This window comes from Apteryx rowi, unplaced genomic scaffold, assembly GCF_003343035.1.
Source record: "Apteryx rowi isolate R43461 unplaced genomic scaffold, aptRow1 scaffold_0, whole genome shotgun sequence".
In the NCBI taxonomy this organism is placed as follows: domain Eukaryota; kingdom Metazoa; phylum Chordata; class Aves; order Apterygiformes; family Apterygidae; genus Apteryx; species Apteryx rowi.
Window position 1 is genome coordinate 6714308 of NW_020447195.1, and position 19904 is coordinate 6734211.

Sequence of the window (19904 nt, forward strand, 5' to 3'; positions counted from 1 at the left end):
GGTGGATGCTATGGGATTGCAGAAACTTCCCAACTGGGTTGCTTGCTTCTCTGAGGACTGATGGGAGACAGGACAACTAAATTCCCACAGCTCCCCTCCCCCTCAGTTTGGTCTGCTGCAGTTTATTCAAGATGTTTAAGTCCACTGCTGTCTTTCATCTGGAGGTCTGGAAGCATGGAGTGAAAACACCGGCAGCTCTTGCTGACAGCTGTTCCCCATCCTCACTGCCATTCATGAGTTGCTCCTCCAGTTGAAATAACTGGCAGAACTGTCAGAAAACTCAGCACGGATTAACACCTTGCTAGGTACTATGTTAGTGATCAAAAAGGACAAAGTTTGAGTGAGATGCTGTACCCCTTTGTGCAAAGGTGGAATGCCACCAGGTTGAGGCAATGTTGACAGATTTGTAATGTGTCTGCTTATGTCCTAGAGAAATGAGTCAATTCAGACTCCAGAACTGTTGGTCTCTTGTCTTCTGCCAGCACCAAAGTCACATCCAGCTTTGTTGTTATTGTTATTTAGTGCCAAAGATCAACTTCTTTTTGTATTTTTGCATTTGTTATGGCCACGAAAGTGTCATTGCATCTCCAGTGTGGGAACATTCGTTTTGCCAAGCTTGCAACAAAAGTTTTCAACTGCCAAAAAAATCCCTGATTTTCAGAGTTAATGAAGTTGTCTATAGAATCAGATCTTCTCCCATTGTTCTTTGTATATATTCTGTTTGTTACATGCACAAACACACAGCCCTCACCAGGAGTTCAAATGAGAGGGCAAAAGGCGACCCCTTCCCATGATGGACAAAAATTTTCAGAGTTTTGCCCAGACTGTGTGAATGATCTACCTTAGACCTCTTGCAGTTGGCAGTGCTAGCTGGGAAGGAGACGGAAGGTGGCTTCTATGTGTCCGAGAACCATCTGTCAGGAAAAAAAAAAAAAAAGAAGCATTTAGCATTTTGTTTTAACTGTTACCACTCTGCCAACACTGCTCCGATTCCCATTCTAGTGGCAAAGGGCAAGAATCCTGCTTTGCTGCAGAATGCACTCCAGACCAAGTGTGAGTTTATCCAAGGGGTAAATTGTGCATTTACTCTTGGTGAGAGGGAATCTTTTCTAGGATGGTTTGAAGAAATTGTCAGTCATTACCAAGTAAGTTGCAGGAGCAATGACGTTTGGTGCTATTAAACAATAGCTGTAAGGTGTGGAAAGAGCTGAGAGGAATTACCGAATGAGTGACATAAGCCCTACAGAGCAGATTTGTTAGCATTTGAGATGAAAATCCCTGTTGCTTGCTGAGATTATCCCCCAACATATGGTAGGGAATGTAACAGAGATGTGGGATTAGCTGCTAATGATTTAGACACCTCTTGAAAACAGATATCTGTAGTAGCCCTGGATAACTATGTTCCATTTAATTCAGCTGCAATCTAGATTACTTCACTACAGGCTCAGTGTGGTATTATTGTGGTATCTTCATTTTCCACTGATCTCACCCAGTACAGACCACCTCTTTCTTAGGAATACTGCTGAAGTAATTTCATATGACAAAGGAATTGAGAATTCAGGAAACTGAAATAAGCATGGTGACTGCAGACACCCTTAGCTAAGAGACAGGGAGGCAGCCTGGGGAATTGCAGTCGTCTCTGCAGGCAATCCAGTATGTATCCATTTGGACCACAAGACTATTCTGCCACTATTGCTTGATAATAGGCAGTATGTGACGGTAGTTTCTTGATGGAAGATGATTTATCGATAAATTTCTTGAAGACCCTCTGGCTTGGGAGAAAAACAATGCATAGTGAAGCAGTTGTCCTCTGCATCAGGACTTTGAAGTTCAGATATCTGTTTCAGTTTGCTATCTGACATTACAAGGAAAAATGTCTTTTTCCCAGGCTGATTCCCACTGTGCTCTTTTCTCTTGTCCTTGCAGGCTCTCCTTTGTTTGAGGATTTTGTTCAGTGCTGCTTCCGATTGTGGTAAAATGCTTTCTAGTTTAGGTTCTTAAGACAGGACATGTCTTCTTTAGGAATGGAAGTAAACATAGTAAATAACATGCAAACAGTTCCTTGTGTGGGATAAATGAAATGTTTTAAGGATGACTAATAAAATGCCAGTGTATGGATTGTTGATACCATCCCTCTCATTGTGTGGCTTTCCTGCCTGGCTCCATGTGGAGCAATAAACCTAGCCTTGATGTACCTTATCCCTAAGGTTTGCCTCAACTGTTAATTTTTGAATCAACAATCCTAAGGTCTAAATTTTCTTCCTTTAAACTTCCTGCTCCCTAGGCAGAGCCACCAGGCCTTATTCTTTCTGCACAGATCGGTATTTCTCCATTAGTTGTATCAGCCCACTGTGAGCACATTTCAGTATATGGACTACATTATTTGCAGTCAAATGCTATCAACCACAATTTAGTACAAAGTCAGCCCTGAAACTTGTCTAAAATCCACCTTTGGCCATTGTTTCACAGCACACTAGTATCGTATGTCTTTAACATGTCACTTTTTGAGCAGGTTTTTATGTGATGTTAAAATCTGTCAGTCAATTAAATCACACTTGAATGTATTTTTATATCTGKTTTTTTTCATTAGAGTTGTTTGCTCTGTGGTCCTTATTTCTAATTTGACAGTTTATTGCCACTTCAGTAGGCCAGACTTTGGGGCATTCAAGATCTGAAGGGCAAATACCCCTGTGCCCTTGTAGGTGCCACGTTCCTCAGACAGAAGCATGTCCCATGGCAGTTCTTTTTGTGTGACATAACCAGCCAAGCAGCTTCTGTGGTTATCTCTATATCTTCCAAAATACAGTGTTGAAGCCATGGAATGGTTGCCAATTTAGGAGCAGAAAAAGAAATTATTTGCAATAAAAATGCTCGCTGCATTGCAAGGAAGATTATCTTGCATTGCAATAGGTGGAGTTTTGTAACATAAATGACACCGGGTCAGAAGAATCTAAATCATGAGGGGAGACTGAGGAGTGTCAGATCTACTCAGAAGTAATGAGGACTTCTCTCTTGTGAGCTTTCTCTGTATTGCACAACAATGCAGAAAAAACTTCTGCTCTGCAGCTAATGATACTGCAACTGAGGAGAAATTTGCTTGTGGGTTTAAGTGTGAAAGGCCTGGCTTTTGGAGGCAGATATGCAGTATACCTTTAGAGGTGCATGTTTACTTTTTAGCTGATGCCTAGCATATACAAATGCGTGTGCAACAACATATTATTGTCACATGTGGCTTTGGCTATGAAGGAATGTAGGAGATAGGAGCAATGAATATATAAAAGGAATACTTTATCCTTATGCCTACATTAATACCAAACTATAATTAAGATTTCTACATGCACAAGGTTAGAAAATTCAACATAGTGGTTCCAACAGGAACAGTTACTTGACCAGATTGTGGGTTTTGTCTTGCTGTGTCATAGCTTTACAGTTCCTTTGAACGGAATAACACTGAAGTGCTAGTGTCCACCAGAGGGCAGGAAGCAATTCAGTACAAGTGTGCTGCAGAAATTGCAGATGGTGCCTAGAAACATTCTCTGAAACAGAAAACGTTGAGACATCTTCTGGTGGCTGCGTATTTTTGGTTTATTTTAATCCAGTAATCTTCTCTGTCAGTTTACTTGTTACTTATCCTTTGTTAAAGGATATTTAGTTGGTCTTTATTAAAACCTTTAAGCATCATCCACTTGAGCTTCCCCCTGTAAGTTTTGGACACTGAATTCCATTTCTCCAATCACAAGCTACAGGCTGGACGAATGAAGTGAACACAGTATTTACTGAAGAAAAGAGAGGAAGGAAGGATACTACACATCCAAAGGCAAACCAAGCTACTCTCCTTTCTTCCCACCACTGACACCTTTCACTTTCCCCAGGCTCTCCTCTCTGGGACTGGCTGCTGGGATGATCACTAGCGTGCTCTTCCACATGGACAGTACTCAGCAAGTCACTCGAAACAAGGGTGTTGAGCTTACAGTGGTCTACAACTTGTCCCAGTTCTCGGTAGTCCCTGCAAGAACAGCGATCTCCCCTGAACCACTGCGGATCTTGGTGGGTGTTGTCAATGATCGGTTGGTCCCCCTGTTGTCTACTTCATCTTGTCCCTGCTTGTTTGTCTGCTGCYCTGTTCCACAGCGCACTTCCCATGCAGTACATCGGCTTTTTTTTTTTTTTTTTAAGAATATGATAATATACAATTCAGAACCCTTACCACCAATAGGAAGCTTCCTAACAAGTCATCTCCCTTTTATTTTAACACATGCCCTCTCAGAACCTCTTTTTCTACAATTTCTTTACTCCAGACTCACAGCTTAGTTTACAGCTTCGTTCAGAGTCTGCTCCCATCCATCCTGGCTTTCATCAGTAGAAAATTGGGACCTAGTTAACTTTTTGTCAATGTTGGTTTTTTTCTGTTGTTCTTTCTGTCATTGTCTTATCTGAGAACTAGCTCAGCCAAAGGGAATAAGTGCTTAATTTCCTTTCTGGTGTATTAATTTAGACTTCAGATCCTCTATATCTCCACTCTGCTATTTCCTTACCATTGAGATTTCTAAATTCAGGGGTACCTGTCTTGCTTCCACTGACATTTTCTTGGTAACTCTGTGTCTTCTACCTCACGTGTCCAGGACTGTCCAGGACTTGACAGTGCTGCAAAGGCAAATGCCTGAGGCAGAAACCCTCCCCTTTGTTATGTGTTTCCAATCTGGTAGTTTTGGTAAGCCCTTGCTCACCCCGACTTTGAACCATTGTCTTCCAATACCCAACTCATCCTTTCCTTTAGGGCACTGAAGTTACCAAGTTAGGGATGTTGTTTCCACTAGATTCTTAGAGATCTGCTCATGTACTTAATTACTCAAGCTGCTCTAATAATGCTCTCTCTGTGCTTATATTTGTTTATATGGAAAGTAATGCTTCCTAGGGTCTCTTAATTTACTTACCTCATTATTGGAAAACAGCTTCCCTCACATTAAACTTTCTTTTGGACTTAATCTTTTACAGTAAAAGCAAGACCTTAACCTCAACCTTTATTAAGTTAGATTCTTCTGAGCTGGTGTCATTTTTGTTACAAAGCTTCACCCGTTCCAGTACAACAATGTTTTTCTTGTGGTGCACTGCAGACACTGTTCCAGATGGGGGTCTTTTTTTTTTTCTAAATTAGCAACTGTCTTAATTGATATTTTCTGTGGTTTCCAAACTATGTATTATTGCTTGAACTAAAATGTAATCCCACTGAGAGATTTCATGCCCAAGCTTCACTGGGCTTCCAGAAGCTTTTTATTTGCACAGACAAAACAAGTTTGCCTGCATACTGCATTTACGTGTTGAAGATGCATCTTTAGAAACCAGTTGAAAAGATTAATATTCTCTGCTATATTTTTCTCACAAAATAGAATTTTCCTGCAGACTTTTATATTAATATAAGGCTTAAACTATGGCCAAAATGTCATGCAACAATTGAAACGTTTCATTGCATCAAGACCGGAAAGCCCAGTTTCTCTGCCACTCTATTCACTACAGCATATAATCCCTCTCCTCAGGCTTCACCTCAGATTTGTTAGTTTTTGTCATTTTAAAATAATCATTGAGAAAGAATAAAGCTTTAATTTGGACAACATGCCTCCAAGTCCAACAGAGTCATATATTCACTTGAAACTTCCTTGGAGAAATGAAGAGGACTCTTATATTAAACCAGCTGCTGCAGACTTGCAAGTGTCATTGAACTCCTTCATGGTTGGAGGTGTAAGATGATATGAGGGCCATTTACTTAAGTTCTTTGTCACAGACAAACGTGGAAGAGAGAGGAAATAACGGAGAATTCACCAGGGTGTACCACAGGCCTTAGCATCACAGGCGCCCTCTTGCAAATTTAAAGCCCTTAGGACAAAAAGACAAGSCTCAAATCACAGAGCTCCTTAGACTGGCTGGAGAAGTGATCAAGGGAGCTGATTTAGACCACATGTAACAGTGCAGAAGTTGATAGATGAAATGAGAGAGGCCCAAAAATGGTTTTGCCTGAGTGAGTGACAAGAATGGTAATATCAGACTGGTGTATTGAAAGAACATGCATGAGAAGTGAGAATTGGTCTCATGCAAATGTTTGTCAGTAAAATACCTAGCTGTAGCTTTTTTGCTTTTTATTCCAGGCTTCTGATCATTGTTAGCTTTATTATTTGCAACAGTTTTATATATGTGATTCTTTTGTTTTATAGAATTGTTTTATAGAATCCACGATGATGAAATTTTATCTTGAATATTAGAAAGCCCTTGTTTAGTCTTCAAACTGTCAGTTTCTAAATAGATATATTAATTTATTCCAGAAGAATTCTAAGATTTTGAATGGTTACTCATATAATATGATTGACATGTTCAACAGCTAACTATTAAACTTGAACCTGTATTGTTTCTAAGTCTTTTGTGGTTGTGGATGTCTACTGTTTTTAAGATTCGTAGTTCGGTCCCATATTCTTCTCATTGCTCTTTGCCCATCCTGGCCCATCTGCTCTAAGCTGTCAGTTCATTCAGGCATTTCTTTTAATAAGCAGGACTTTTTCTGGAAACAGAAGGACTGTTCCAATTTTTACAGTTTCAAGTGAAAGGCCCTGAACCAACTTCAAGCCTTGCCCTGCAACATTGCAATGTCAGTGTTTTCTCGGTTGGGCAGCTAGTGCCCAGTTCATGATTCACACGCTACATTTCAATGAATAGCCTCGTCCAGGGTAGTATGCACCAGCTAGAGAATGATTACAGCAAAAGTCACTGGGCAAGTCACAAGGCACTGGGCAAGAACTGATTCTGAGCAAGAATAGCTCTTTGTGTTTGTGTGCTTGGAGTCGAACACGTTTTGTGTTGGAATACAGAAATGAATAATGTCTTATCCTTTCATGCTGGAGGCCTGCAAGATGCTATAGGAGCCATTGTGTTTCATGAGAGAAAGTGGGATTCTTCTACAGCTGAAGTGCTAAAGCTGTGACTTTGAGATGGGAATGATCCCTGCCAACTGCCAATGGGAGCAAACTTGGGAGTATGTGAAGAAATTTCTTATGTCTGTGGGGGCAGTTCATTTCAGTTGAGCTTTCCTGTGAAGTTGCTGCAAGAACAGCGCATGTATTGGTCATTAAGATTTTGTCTATTGCATTATTAGATGAGATTTTTATTTTTTAGCTTTGCCCTCCATCTGCATCCCACTGTGCATAAAGAAAATCCTGCCTCTGTCACTTGAGAAGCAGCAGTTTTCCAATGCTCTTCCCAAAATACCCTCCAGAAAGAGAGTATTTCCCAGCTGACCCAGATGTTTTAGGAAGATCCATAAAGTGTCTCAGCACAGTGACTTCTGGGAGAGGCTCTCACACCCGGGAGCACATCACAGCGGTGAGGATAGTGCTTGGGGAAAAGGGCTTTTCCTGGGTATGCTTATGTCAAGTTATGCCAGCTCAAGTATCAGCCAAACTCCTTGGGTTTTAGTGAGGGAGGGCCAAATACTGGCCCATTTTCCAGCTGGGCCTTTCCCCTTCTCAAGTGGAAGTGGTATTCTTGTACCTCTAAAACCTCCAATATATTTTTGTTCTTCTGCCCTTCCATTAAGGATCTGTTTTTTGACACCAGTAGGTTGTGGCTCTAAAGACAGCAGCTCAAGATACAGAGCTTCTTCCTTTTGATAGTTCCTGGCTTTGTCTCTGCTTTCTAGACATCATCTGATTTAGTTACTAAGTAGAGGTTCTAATTGATCTTGTAAGTTATAAGTAGGAATAATTCTCAAAACAAAAGATAATTCTTAAGCAAATTCTTGTATTTCCCCAGTTGTCCCCGTGCATATCTGTGGACCAGACAGATGGAGAATAGTGCCTCAACAATGCTATGCAAGATCTCTATTAGATACTTCTTTTAATAGTTTGTCTGCAAAAAGGAGCAGATGCAGATGATGAAACACAAGGATCCTACTTGCTGCATATACTGTTTAAAAAGTTAGTTCTGAACATATTTAAAGATAATTTTTCAATGGGAAATAACTGACTGAACTTGGTAGTGTTCTAGTGAACTAGATATGGTATAAAGTTCACATTTGCATTTCTTTTTATAGCTCACAGGGTCTAATCTTAAAAGGTTTTTAATAGGTGCCAAATGTTCTCAGTATCCGTCAAGGTCATTTGTAGATGAGACTTTTTTTTGTATGGAGCAGGAAACATGAAGCATCTTATTGGAATTGTTCCTAGAAGGTTTGAACTTAGCAGATGTATGAGGTTTACATATGTCTTGGTAAAATGCTAAGTCTGAAGCTCAGCAAATTACTGTGCTGGCCATTTACAGAAAATTCTAGCTATGCTGGTTCTGCAGGCAAAGATACAAGATTGAAAGATTTCCACCTCTGCCAAACAGAGATCTCTTCGTACATAGCTGTTCCCAGAGAGGAGCTCTGCTGTTACAATCTGCCTGCAGTCTCAGGGGCGCAGCGCGGTAGCGATTCGCATTGAGCTAAGGTAGAACAACCCAAAACTTGAACGTGAAAAGTGTTCCTTTTGTTTCCAGATATAAACAGTGAGATCAATATCATGACATAGCTAGAAGAAGTGTTAAAATTGGACTTTCAATTTTTGTTATTACCTATTCTTAAAATTTAACTSTCAATCTTAGCTAATTAGAGAAAATACAGAAGCAAAGATTATCTTTGCAGATGAAGTACTTTTCTCAGTTTGTACTTGATATTCTTTTTCAGTATTTTTTCTTGACAAAAGAGGATTTTAAGGCAGCTTTCTTTGATTGCCTTCCCTTTATTAACTTTGTTTCTGCTTTTTTATAATTCCAGATGATTTCTGACATAAAAGCCCTAGTCCTAACATGAGCGTATTTTTATAGGACTGATATTACAATTTTCTCTAAATTTTGGCAAACCTGTGTGTATACTTTAGTACATGTCAAATGTACCTGCTTTACCATGTTTCTGCTTTCTTATAAGTAAGGCCAGACATGCACATTTTCTAAAATACCAGCAACGACTTTTAAAAATATTTCAGTCTTAAGGACACATATGACTGTTGAACAAATGAGGGGGAAATACAGTGATGCTAGAATTTAAAAAAAAATGTGAAAAAGTTCTTGAGAAATCAGTCTTCATTAAGTTTCTCTTTGCTCTTTCTCTGTTAAATAGTATGTATTAATTAGAAATTCAAATTTGTGGGTTTTCTTTCTCCCCTCCCCCTCAAAATATATTGTTTTGAGAAAACCATCTAATACTTAAGTGCTACAGTGAAAATACTGAGCATATTGGCCAAAATTGAGAAACTGAACAAAATATGAGAGTCCTGTGATAAAAGAAGGAACTTTATCAAATGCAACATTGTATGGGCAGATTTTCCAAACAGAACATTTTGTCAGGCTGGCAAGTTGTAACTTCCTTCAATCAGAAGACTGTTTTCCCTCCAGCCTGTGAAGCTTTGTTTCAGGTTGGAACAGAAAAAGAAATTGGGGGCCTTGTTTCATGACTTCAGAAAAAGCTGACTTATTACCGTAACCTGTGGAGATCTTGCATGTCCATGACCCAGCATTAGAGGTAGAAACACACYTGGATTATAATCTGAAGAAAACATTCACTGATATGGATGGATTTTGGATCTGGCTTTATCACCCAGCGAGAAGGGAGGTAGGGAGGGATGTGGTGGGGAGTGTAACAGGTAGAAGGTGAGGGAGAGGTGTGGGTTTCTTTGAGGGCCAAGAAGTCTTTGCAGGTAGGATGTTATGAAGGACCACAGAAAAAGGGGCAAAAGGCTGTTTATCACTCTGCTTCAGTGAAGTGCAACCCATAAAGACAGGATGTCCAAGGACTACAGCAACTATTATATCTCCCTTAAGAGAAAGTGGTGGTTAAATCTTCACCCCAAACTACTTTTCAGTTCCTTGAACAGATATGCTCTCTCACACTTTCTGCATTTCCCCCAGAACAAATAAATTATACTGGAAAAAAATTAATTCAGAGTTAAACTGTTTTCTCATCCTCCACCCATTTTATCACATTGTGTGAGTATTTTAAAGGATAACTAGGTACTAACCTTGAATGTTTAGTGTTAGGACAAACTTCTGTTCATTGTTTACCAAAATAGTACAGCCACTGTGTAACAGCGAGAGTATAAGTAAGTGTCAACACAAGTCACTGATATTTTAACAGGAGACTCTAATTCATAATAAAACTAACTGGAGGTTTTAAGGGTAGCTAAATTTATTACAGCAGCGCCCTCAAGTGCTACTACAATTTAAAGGTCTCATAGTGTCTCTCCTACAAGGCACTGGGGGTTTATTTGCTGGTGCTTGATTCTTCCACACGTTTAGCCCAGTAAGAGCATACAAGTTATTTATTTTGGTGTAATGCTTGAGTGTTCACAGAAATTTGTGAAATTATTTAAATTAATAACAGCATGAAGGGAAGTGTGCTGGGTTTGGGGTTTCTTTTTACATTGCTCTGTGGTAAGGAAGCTTTTATCAATTTTGTTGGAAGTAACAGTAATAAGAGTCCCAGATACGAGAGCTTTCTTCAGACAGGTCAGTGATGGGCCAGATCCTGCAGGATGCTGGTTTGTAGCTTGGGATGCTCAGCACAACCAAGGGCATAGTTTTATAAACCGCTCTTCAGCACCCGTGGCCCTGTCTTTATCTAAGGTGTGGGCATAACAGAACAGAATCGTCTTTGGTGCGACTAATTACCTTAAAGAAGAATTTGTCTGGATTTAGGCGTGGTATACACTCTCACCTTGCACTGGCAGAGCCATGTGTGGTAGGGTGTAGCCTTTTAACCAGCACAGCTATACCTGATGGTATAAATTGTGCAGACATAAATATGGCAGGATAAAGCACCACTGCATGTAACTGTGTTCTGTTAAGGTGTTAGGCTATCCTACCCATACTGGCATTATTACGGTTGTGCAAGGAGCCCACAGCCTTCTTCCTGGGCTGTGGTTTTGCTAGTAGAATTCCTTTTCTCCTTGTCATCAGAAGTTACACGGCTGCAGTAGGGAGCCCTGGTTACAAGCTCACTCTTGAACTTTTGATCAACAAAGCCACAGTCATTTCCAAAATTGCAGCATCTATTTTAGCTGTGCTGGCTGTGTGATTTCCTTCATTCTCTAGAATCCCTTTTTGTTAAACTCTCCACCTCTTGTCTCCAAGCACCTATGATCAAAGCAGGTCAAGTCATTTTTGTTCAAAAGCAAAGACAGAATTGCTGAGTGATACCAGTGTGTCTGTAGAAGTGAATTTAGCCTGAGAGCGCGATTCTACAGAGGTAATGCGATCATAGCACCTAATAATTACCTAGATCCACACAATGAATGTTTGAGACATTGCTGAGAGCAGAAGAAATCACTTTTATAACACTCCCATTGTAAAAATAATGCCCTTTCCTCCTAATTTTTAAATGGTAGTTTTGTAAAGATACTTCAAAGCTTGTATTTTATATTCCTTGCATATACTATTCAAATGTGTATTTTGTTGTGTCCTTTTGTGTGGGTTTCTCCAGATCTAAAGGGATTAGCAATTGTGATAGTGATAGCAATCTGTGGAATGAAGAATTGCAACATTTGGGCCATACCCACTCTTAATATTTGAGTTTTGAATGAGTATTTCTAGAATAAAACAGGAAGAAAATAAGAGGTCAGAGGGAAAAGAATTTAGAAATCATTCAACTGTTTGACTTAGGAGAAAAATAAAATAATGACCACATCTTTAAAATAAACAAATCTAAAAGGTCAGTGGCTGTGCAGAGATCCAATAGCCTGGGACCACTCAGAGCTTTTTTTTGGCCGTTTGAACAAGGAAGTTTTAGAGCCTTTGGCCCAAGTTCTGCTCTCCACTACACGTGCAGTTTCCCATAACTGCATTGTTAGGTGACCTCGGGCTGGTTTTGGTTTGCACAAAGAGGAATGACTGCTTTTCTTGCACTGGAAATGTTACCACACTGGAGCACTGCTGTGAAGGGTTAGGTTACTAAATACAGTTCCTATTTTGGCTCCTTAGGTGCTCCCTAGTACAGGCTATAGGAAAATGCTCCTAATTATTACAGGTTAATTTTTGCTTTTTTCCCCCTCCTCTCCCTCTCTCTCTCTCCCTCCGCCCCTGCGCTGGGACAGTTTGTGAATTTTTATATGGATTTGACTGTCTCCTTCAATGGCAAAGTTCATGCACCATTTTGAGCGGAAAGGCTACCTTTTTTCTTTTTTTTTTTTTGCCTTCTGCATGACATCACTTAGTAATTGAAACATGCATCTCAAGGAAAGAATATCTAGGTTCCCTGAGTACGTTGTGAGACACCCAGCAGTTCTTTCTTTCCTTAGGTTTTTGGTCCAAAACACAAGGGTAGTGTTTGAAATAGTGCATATTACATGTCTGTAGGCAGGCATATAAGATGCTAAGGTTTGAGTTCATGTTGTCTTTAATCGTCTTTTTTCCCCTGGCATAACTTATTTTTCAGCAGAGTACTTTTATCTACATGTACAACTTTCTTCTATTTTTATCTTATTCCACTTTAATCCATTTAAGAAGCAACATAACTCCATTCCAGAATGAATTATCCCAGAATAAATATGGCCTCATACAAAGAAGGCCTTTTGCTGCTATCGCACCCTGTTTGCTTCATGGGGACCAGCCTGTTTATCTTTGTACCCTGCACAACTCTGGGATTGTTCGGACTGGATGTCACCCTGCTGTTTGAATTCTGGCATGCAGTTAAATACACCACTGGGTAGCAGCTTCATATACCTTGAGTCCTTAATCCTGTCCTGTAATCCTACATTAGCACAGCTGGAGATACTAAATTTCTACTCTCTTTTTGAAGATTAAATGCCCAGCCCCGTCTTAACAGGAGACACTAGAGTATGACTTTTGGGAGTAACAATAGCAAATTTAAAGGGACGCTCCCAGAACATGGCTTAACGTCACGCACCAGTAAGGAGCTTTGGCAGAACTAGAAAAGTGCTGCGGGGCAGAAACGGTCTCCAAGAACAGCTTCCAGTGTGGATGCTTATTATTAGGAGCTGCAGCGTATTCACAGGAGATTCATACACTCCCTTTTCTCCTCCCCTTCCCTTCTTCTGCCAGGCTGGGGTTGGATATTTGCAAGACACTGAGGTGATCTCTGCAACACAACTCTTTAATGTACCAAACCCCAACCCCAAGGTACTCTTGATGACAGAGATGGCCATGACACCTGTGTCAGGGAGCCAGTGCAGTTCTGGTGCAGAGGACATACACCAGCAAACACCACACTGTTTTACAGTGCCTGCTTGCATTGTTTCTTTGTTCTCCTTGCACCTGTTCTGCCATGGACCTCCAAAAAAAGTGGCATTTTCTTTTATTGAATACCTGGCAGACCTCCAAGAGAAACAGGACCAAGGAGTTTTCTACTAGCAGAATCAGGGGGGCTAAAGCTGCCAAGGACTGGGGGGAGGAAGGGGGGTTCAGGTTGAGAATGGAAGAGACRGAGAATGAGGAGGAGCAAAAGAAGTGAACGAGCAGAGGAAAAAGACTGTGATGGGATTTACAAGCATATATGGCTGGCAAACAGTTCATCCAAGTGTTAGGAAACAGATGAAAATGGAAGACAACTTGCTGGGGGCTCAGTCTGGGGAGGGAGCTGGGAAGCAAAAGGACTGTGTCCACTGGCTCCATCTGTGTTGTACATCTGCAAAGGGTAATTATTTGCAACTCAGCTGGGAGGAGAAGAAAAAAAAAGAGTTCCTTGAGGTATAACTCTCCTAATCCTAATATAAATTCTCATAACATTAATGTGCAAGCATTTATTCATTTCTGTAGTGAAGTTGCACTTTTTTGTCTCAGTTTTCTTCTGCTTTTGAAACTCGGGGTATAACACTTTCTTGACCAGTTTAGGCCTTTTGCAGAGATTTCCATTCCCTGCCTGGTTAGAAAGGTCTCCAATTCTCCCAGGCCTTGGGTCAAACTCTCTTGCTCTGACAGATATTTTGCAAAGCACAGCAAGCACTGCAGGACAGGTTGCTCAGTAGCAGCTTTGAGATGCTTACATTTTCCTCTGTCTTCTGAGTGCATGTTTGACTGTCATTCTGCAGCTACTCAGTGTAGAGCTAAGCAGTTCCCTTTTTTTGCCCAAATRTACAATCACAGTTTCATAAGACAGAAAGGATAATCTGGTTTACCTGCAATCACAGGAATAAGCACAACACTGATGATAGCAATGTGGCAGTGAAGTTTTCACTTTCTTGCTTAAAGCAGCTTCTCCAAGAAATGTATTTCCAGCACTATCACAGCGTTTTCTTCATATTAATATCTTTCATAATCATGGTTTTGGGCACTTTCCCTTCTAGCCTTTCTCACAGCATCTAGAAAAACAGCCTTTGATTGCTGACATCTAATCAGTGATGCATTCCTATGAGAGGAATCACAGGAGGTGGTTGCTCTGCCTCTATGAGACACCTGAAAAGTATGGGAAATGGGTGGAAATCTGTATATTATAAGAAAAAATCCATAAAGCATGCGACAAACATGCTGAACACAGCTCCAAGCAAAGTCTGACCAGATTGCTGCACATCTATTTTGGCAATATGAGGAATTCTGGAAAAGCATCGGTACACATAGGAAGTGTTTTGTTCCTGTATAAACAAAGCAATGCGAGTGTAGCAGTGGTATAATCATGGAGGGAAAATAAAGTCTGAAAACTCTCGTGCAGACAAGACGTAAGATGCTGTGATTTACCAACTGAGAAGCCCAAATCAAGAAGAATAGCAGAAAAGCAACTGAAACAGGGCTATGAAGAGGTATAAATTTAGGTAGCGATGTTGCCAACTGTTACAGTCAATTTTTCTTCAGGTCCCACCATGATTATTACTTTTTCTCAAAGCTACAATTCATGCAATACTAGCACTGAGAACTGCTATTATTCCAAACAAACCAGATTTTCTGGCTCTTAAGACTACTGAGAAACATGTTTAAAGTGTACCCAAAAGACTCATAACCAGAAGGTAAGTTTTCCTTAAAGTCTCATAATTTGGGGAGGGTTTGACCCCTGTTTTTAAGCAGCTAGGACTAGCATATTTGAGATAAACTACTCTAAAATATTGTTGTGTTTTCTAGTGTTGTAGTACACTATAATTTTTTGTTACCACTGCTCAGTGATGCGTAACTTGTGTCATATTGCCTTTGAACTGGAATTCTCTGAGTAAAATGAGAATAAAATGAGGAAGCCTGTGCTTCAGAGAAGGGGAAGTCTAAGCGCTAAAGAGCATTGATACTAGATTGGAAGTTTAAWTAGTTTAACACCTATTTTCTCTAACTGGGAAGGTGTGGCTTCCACATGAAAGGGAGTTGTGCCTAGCCTATGTGACCTCCCATTTTAGTCCCAGAGCTGCTTATGCTGCACGTACAGTTAGTGATTCCCTCGCAGGTACTAATGGAAACTTTTAACATGAGATCCACAAGACAGTAGCAACAGTGAAGGGATAAATCCCACACCTTTAAAATTCCCTGTGTAAATAATCATTGGGAACACATTTAATAAAACTGGGTTTGTTCATTTGCCAGTCCTGAAAATCATGCTTCTAGAATGATTTCCAGCGTCAATTCTAGAATCGCTTCTAGAGCCAGCTCTGGGCCCCCAGAGCTGCTTCAGGAATTGCTTCAGAATGGTGTCTTGAGTCAACAGGAGACATTTCTGGAATAACTTCTAGAGCTAGCTCTAAAATCAGTTCTAGAGTTGCTTCCAACAATCCCCTCTAAAAGCTCTTCTGAGGTCGTTTCTAGAATAACTTCCACGATTGCTCCCAGGGCCAATTCTAGAGTTGCTCCCAGACCTGCCTCTAGAGTGAACTCTGGAATACATATTTTTGATCGTTTATGGAGCCAGCGCTAGAGCTGCCTGTAGACTCTGTTCTTCGCTGTATGCCGCTGGCATATTCCTGCTCTGTGTTAAAGCTGCAGTCCGTCCCTGGACCACCTCTTGACACCAACTGCTTTCAGCGGTGCCTCTGCTTTGCAGTCATCTTGTCCTGCCTCCCCTGGAAGCAGCAGTCGTTTGAATGTGTGTTTTGTGGAAATGGAGTTGTCTGAGCCCTTTAAGTGCGAGATGAGCTCAGGTAGAAGGAACGCAAAGAGCTCCTTTCATCAGCCAGGGCCCCGCCAGCGGCTTCGGGGCATGTCCGGCCAGTTATAAATGGATCATGTGTTGCTATTTTTAGCCAAGAGAGGATTGTAAATATAAAAGGGTATAAAGTGCAAAACTTAGCAACAGTGGCGTTTGTTTGCTTTTTCTTTTTTTTCTTTTTGTTTTTTTTTCTTCCCCGTTGGCAGGAATGTGTTTGGAGAGGAATGAAGTTAAAGCAGGAGATTTGCTGGGTGATCGTGCTTGGACTTTGCACTGCGTACAACTTTTTTTGATATATACATACAAAGGAGGGGAAGGCAGGAGGGGAATACAAGCTCTTCTGATATTGCTTAAGGAAATCCAAAACCACTGTACAAAATGAAATGCAAACGCTGGAGGGAGAAGCGGGGGGAGCGAGAGGGCTGTGTGGGCAAGGAAGACGGTGAGAGTAGGGGCCGTGGTGGGGGAGCGCGAGGAAGCCGGGGGGAGCGCGGGCGCGGGAGGCGTCGGGAGGCTGGGGGCGCGCCAAGGGGTGCCGGAGAGGAGGAGGCTGGCTCTGTGGGTGGGAAGGGTAATTTGATGGCGGCGATGGTGGGTGATGGGTGAAGTCGTGTGGGGAGGAGTGGAGCGTTGCCTACATGAGGACAGAGTTCAACAAATGGAAAACACTGACATTCATAAAAATAGTAACCGCTGGTTTAAAAATAGCCTCTGGTGAAATAAATGTGCAGTAACTTCTGAAACCCTCTTGGGAACATTTCCCTTCTGATGCAGTCCTGCCCTGCTCCCTACTTCTTGTCCTGCAAGAAATCCCAAAGCAAATCCCTCTGCAGAATGCAGATATTAAGGAAGCACCCTGTACGCAGCAGAGGATGAGCTTTGGTTACTTTTTGACATTTTTATGGATTTTTTTTTTTGTTTGTGCTGAAACTTTGTGCCAGAGACGGGGACAAATTCCTCTTTTGCTGAACCTCTTGCACAGTCTTGGGAAAGACTAGTTAGAAGATTTTTGGGAGTTGTTTCTTTTTTCTTTTTTCCTTTGCTTTTCACTTTTTTGGTGTTTTTTTTTTTGTTTTGTTTGTTCGTGTTGTTCTTGGTTTGGTTTTTAAGATCCTCTGTCGCTTCTAGGAGTCCAGACTTCAGTGTTGTCGTCCCGCTCCGGCCCCTCAGCTCTGGCAGCAGCAAACAAGCAGACAGATGGATTATAAATCTTGCGCAGCTTTGCGGAGCTGTGGCTCAAGGGCAGCAGCCAGCCCGGGGCCCCCAGCCCCAAGCGGGGGCCGGGGACCAGCGCGGGGGCTGTGCTGCTCCGCGCAGATGCAAAGGTGCAGGCTTTTCTCCAGGGGACTGTGCGATGGCACAGGGAGAAACCAGTGAACTGTGTGATAGAAAAGGACAGGGAGACCTTGAGTAGCTTTTTCTTTGGAGCAAAGGGTTGACTGGTCCCTTTTCTCAATGGGGCTGAAGATATTAAAGGATGAGGGCATGAAAGGGGTCCCAGAAGTGGCTCAGGGAGGAGCAGAGGCAGTTTGGGAAGAGACGGGCAGGGGTGCTAGGGAGACCCTTGGCTCTGTGCAGGGGAGGAGGATTTGCAGAAATCTTTTTAGAAATCTTTTGCAGCTCTGGCTATAAACTTGGCTTGTTTTGACTGGACTAGATAACTGAGGCAGAAACAATTATTGTGACAGACAGGCAGACCTGTTTCCTGAAGCTGCTCCCGCCAACAGGATAAGGGGGAAAAAAAGGTTGTTTAGCTTAGAGGTAATTATAATTTTATTCAGAATTTTTTAACTAAGCAGCTGAAAGTTTCCACCTGGCTCTTTGTCATCCGGACTGAAGGCACCGGGTGTTCCAGGGGTGCGTTTTGTAGCCTCTCCTCTGCCGGTCACCTTTAACGGCACTCGATAGCGGAAATGTGCTGCCAGGGCTCGCAGGCAGCGCCGGGCACGGAGCCCCTCGGGCCGCGGGCACGGAGCCCCTCGGGCCGCCGCCAGCCGCCCGCCCGCCCGCTGCCCTGTCCCTGCGCCCGGCAGAGCTGCGCAGCACCGCTTCCCATGCAACTTGCTGCTTTGGGTTCCGTTAGGCTAATAAACGTGGAAAGCAAACATGAGAAATGAGCTTACTCGAGTTGCTCTATTGAAATATTACCAATGCATCTGGAAATCATTGGGTTTAAAATGCAGGTTAATGCCTCCCCTCTTTTTTAGGTCGGGTGTTATCCTCAAAGGTGTTTGTTAAATGCTTCGCCCGGGGCTGGAGGTGACCATGGGGGAGGGTGTTTTATCTGGCAAAGTGGGAAAGGGGGTGAATGTCCTTAATTGTATTTAGTAAGCTGAGCCCTGAGCACTTAATTACTTTTTTTTTGTGAGGATTGGACATTCCACAGCTTGTTTCTCTAGCTCATATTAAATTAGTTTTGATGTTTAAATATACTTCATATGAAGCCTGTCTAAATCCTTTAACCAGTATATTTTTGAAAGCACAAATATGTTTTTATTTGAGWGGGTAGCTAGAAAAAAATACTTTTTGTATTTGAGCAGAACTGTTATGTTTTTAAATTAGGTTGTTCAAATTCTTTTAATTTGATCATTTCATATTTGATTCAGCACATACAAACTATGTAGAAACTCCTATTATGAATCCAAACTGAGCATTCATTTTCTTATCAAAATATTATTATAGAAAAATATTAGTCATTCTTCTTGGCAGAGTAAGCAAAGAAACATGTGGATGTGTTAATTTATTCCAGACCCAGCAAAGAGGGATAGTTTATATAAGTAAAATAAATAATTCTTGCCTATTTAATAATTGGATCACTTTAACAATAGTTGACTAATAGTCAGATGTCTGACACACATCTTGCCCATTTCTGTTCTTTAGGGAATTTAGCATTTAAAGAGTATTTTTTCCAGGAATTGTCATTTTTTAAATTGTTACCTTTTTACATACTTAATTTTTGTGCCCTCCCTTATTTAGCAAGCCAGAACTGCGAGAAAACAGGACAAATGTATCTGAAATTAGCCCCATGGGAGTCTGCAAAGAAATTAAACTGAGATTATGAATCATATGAAGGAGTTTCTGATGGGCATATACAAGACAGTTTTTAAAAAGTATATTGTTTTACTCTCTACTGATAGAGATTTTGATTCTCAGAAATGGTGAAATTATTGGCTAGTCATTTATCAGTCTTGATAGTATTAATTGGCTGTCAATTTATATATATGTAATTCCAAATCGCATTGATGGTACAGGATTGAATTTTAGGCATATTAAATTAGAATAAAAATTGATACATTTGTCTCACTATTGTAGTATAAATGTGTCTACCTATGCTATATGAAATTTCTCTATTTTCACATATAGCTCTGCTAACTTGTTCGTTGTTAAATTGTTAACATTGTCTTCTGAGTTATTCTGCTTCTGCTTACAACTACATTAATGTATTGTTTTCCAACTTGAAGAACACAGGTGATGTGTCTCTTCATGTTGGTAATTGATAACAGCTAGCTAAGATTAATTCCTAGGATAATGCTGTTTTAGATAACAAAATTCCACAATTGTATTTTTTCATTTGCCTGAGCTTTAAAGAAATTAACCCTGTGATTGTGTTGTTTCTAAGTAATAAAATTTAAAACCCCTCTTGCCAATGGCAGGATGGTGAGCATATTGTACTACAGTTCAGACATACACAGTAAATCCTTAGACATTCAAGGGTATTTTTGCTACCCTCTAAAATAATAAAAATACATTAAAATATATTTATATATAATATAAATATATTTAAATATATAAGTATCAGGATCTAGAGAATCAGCAT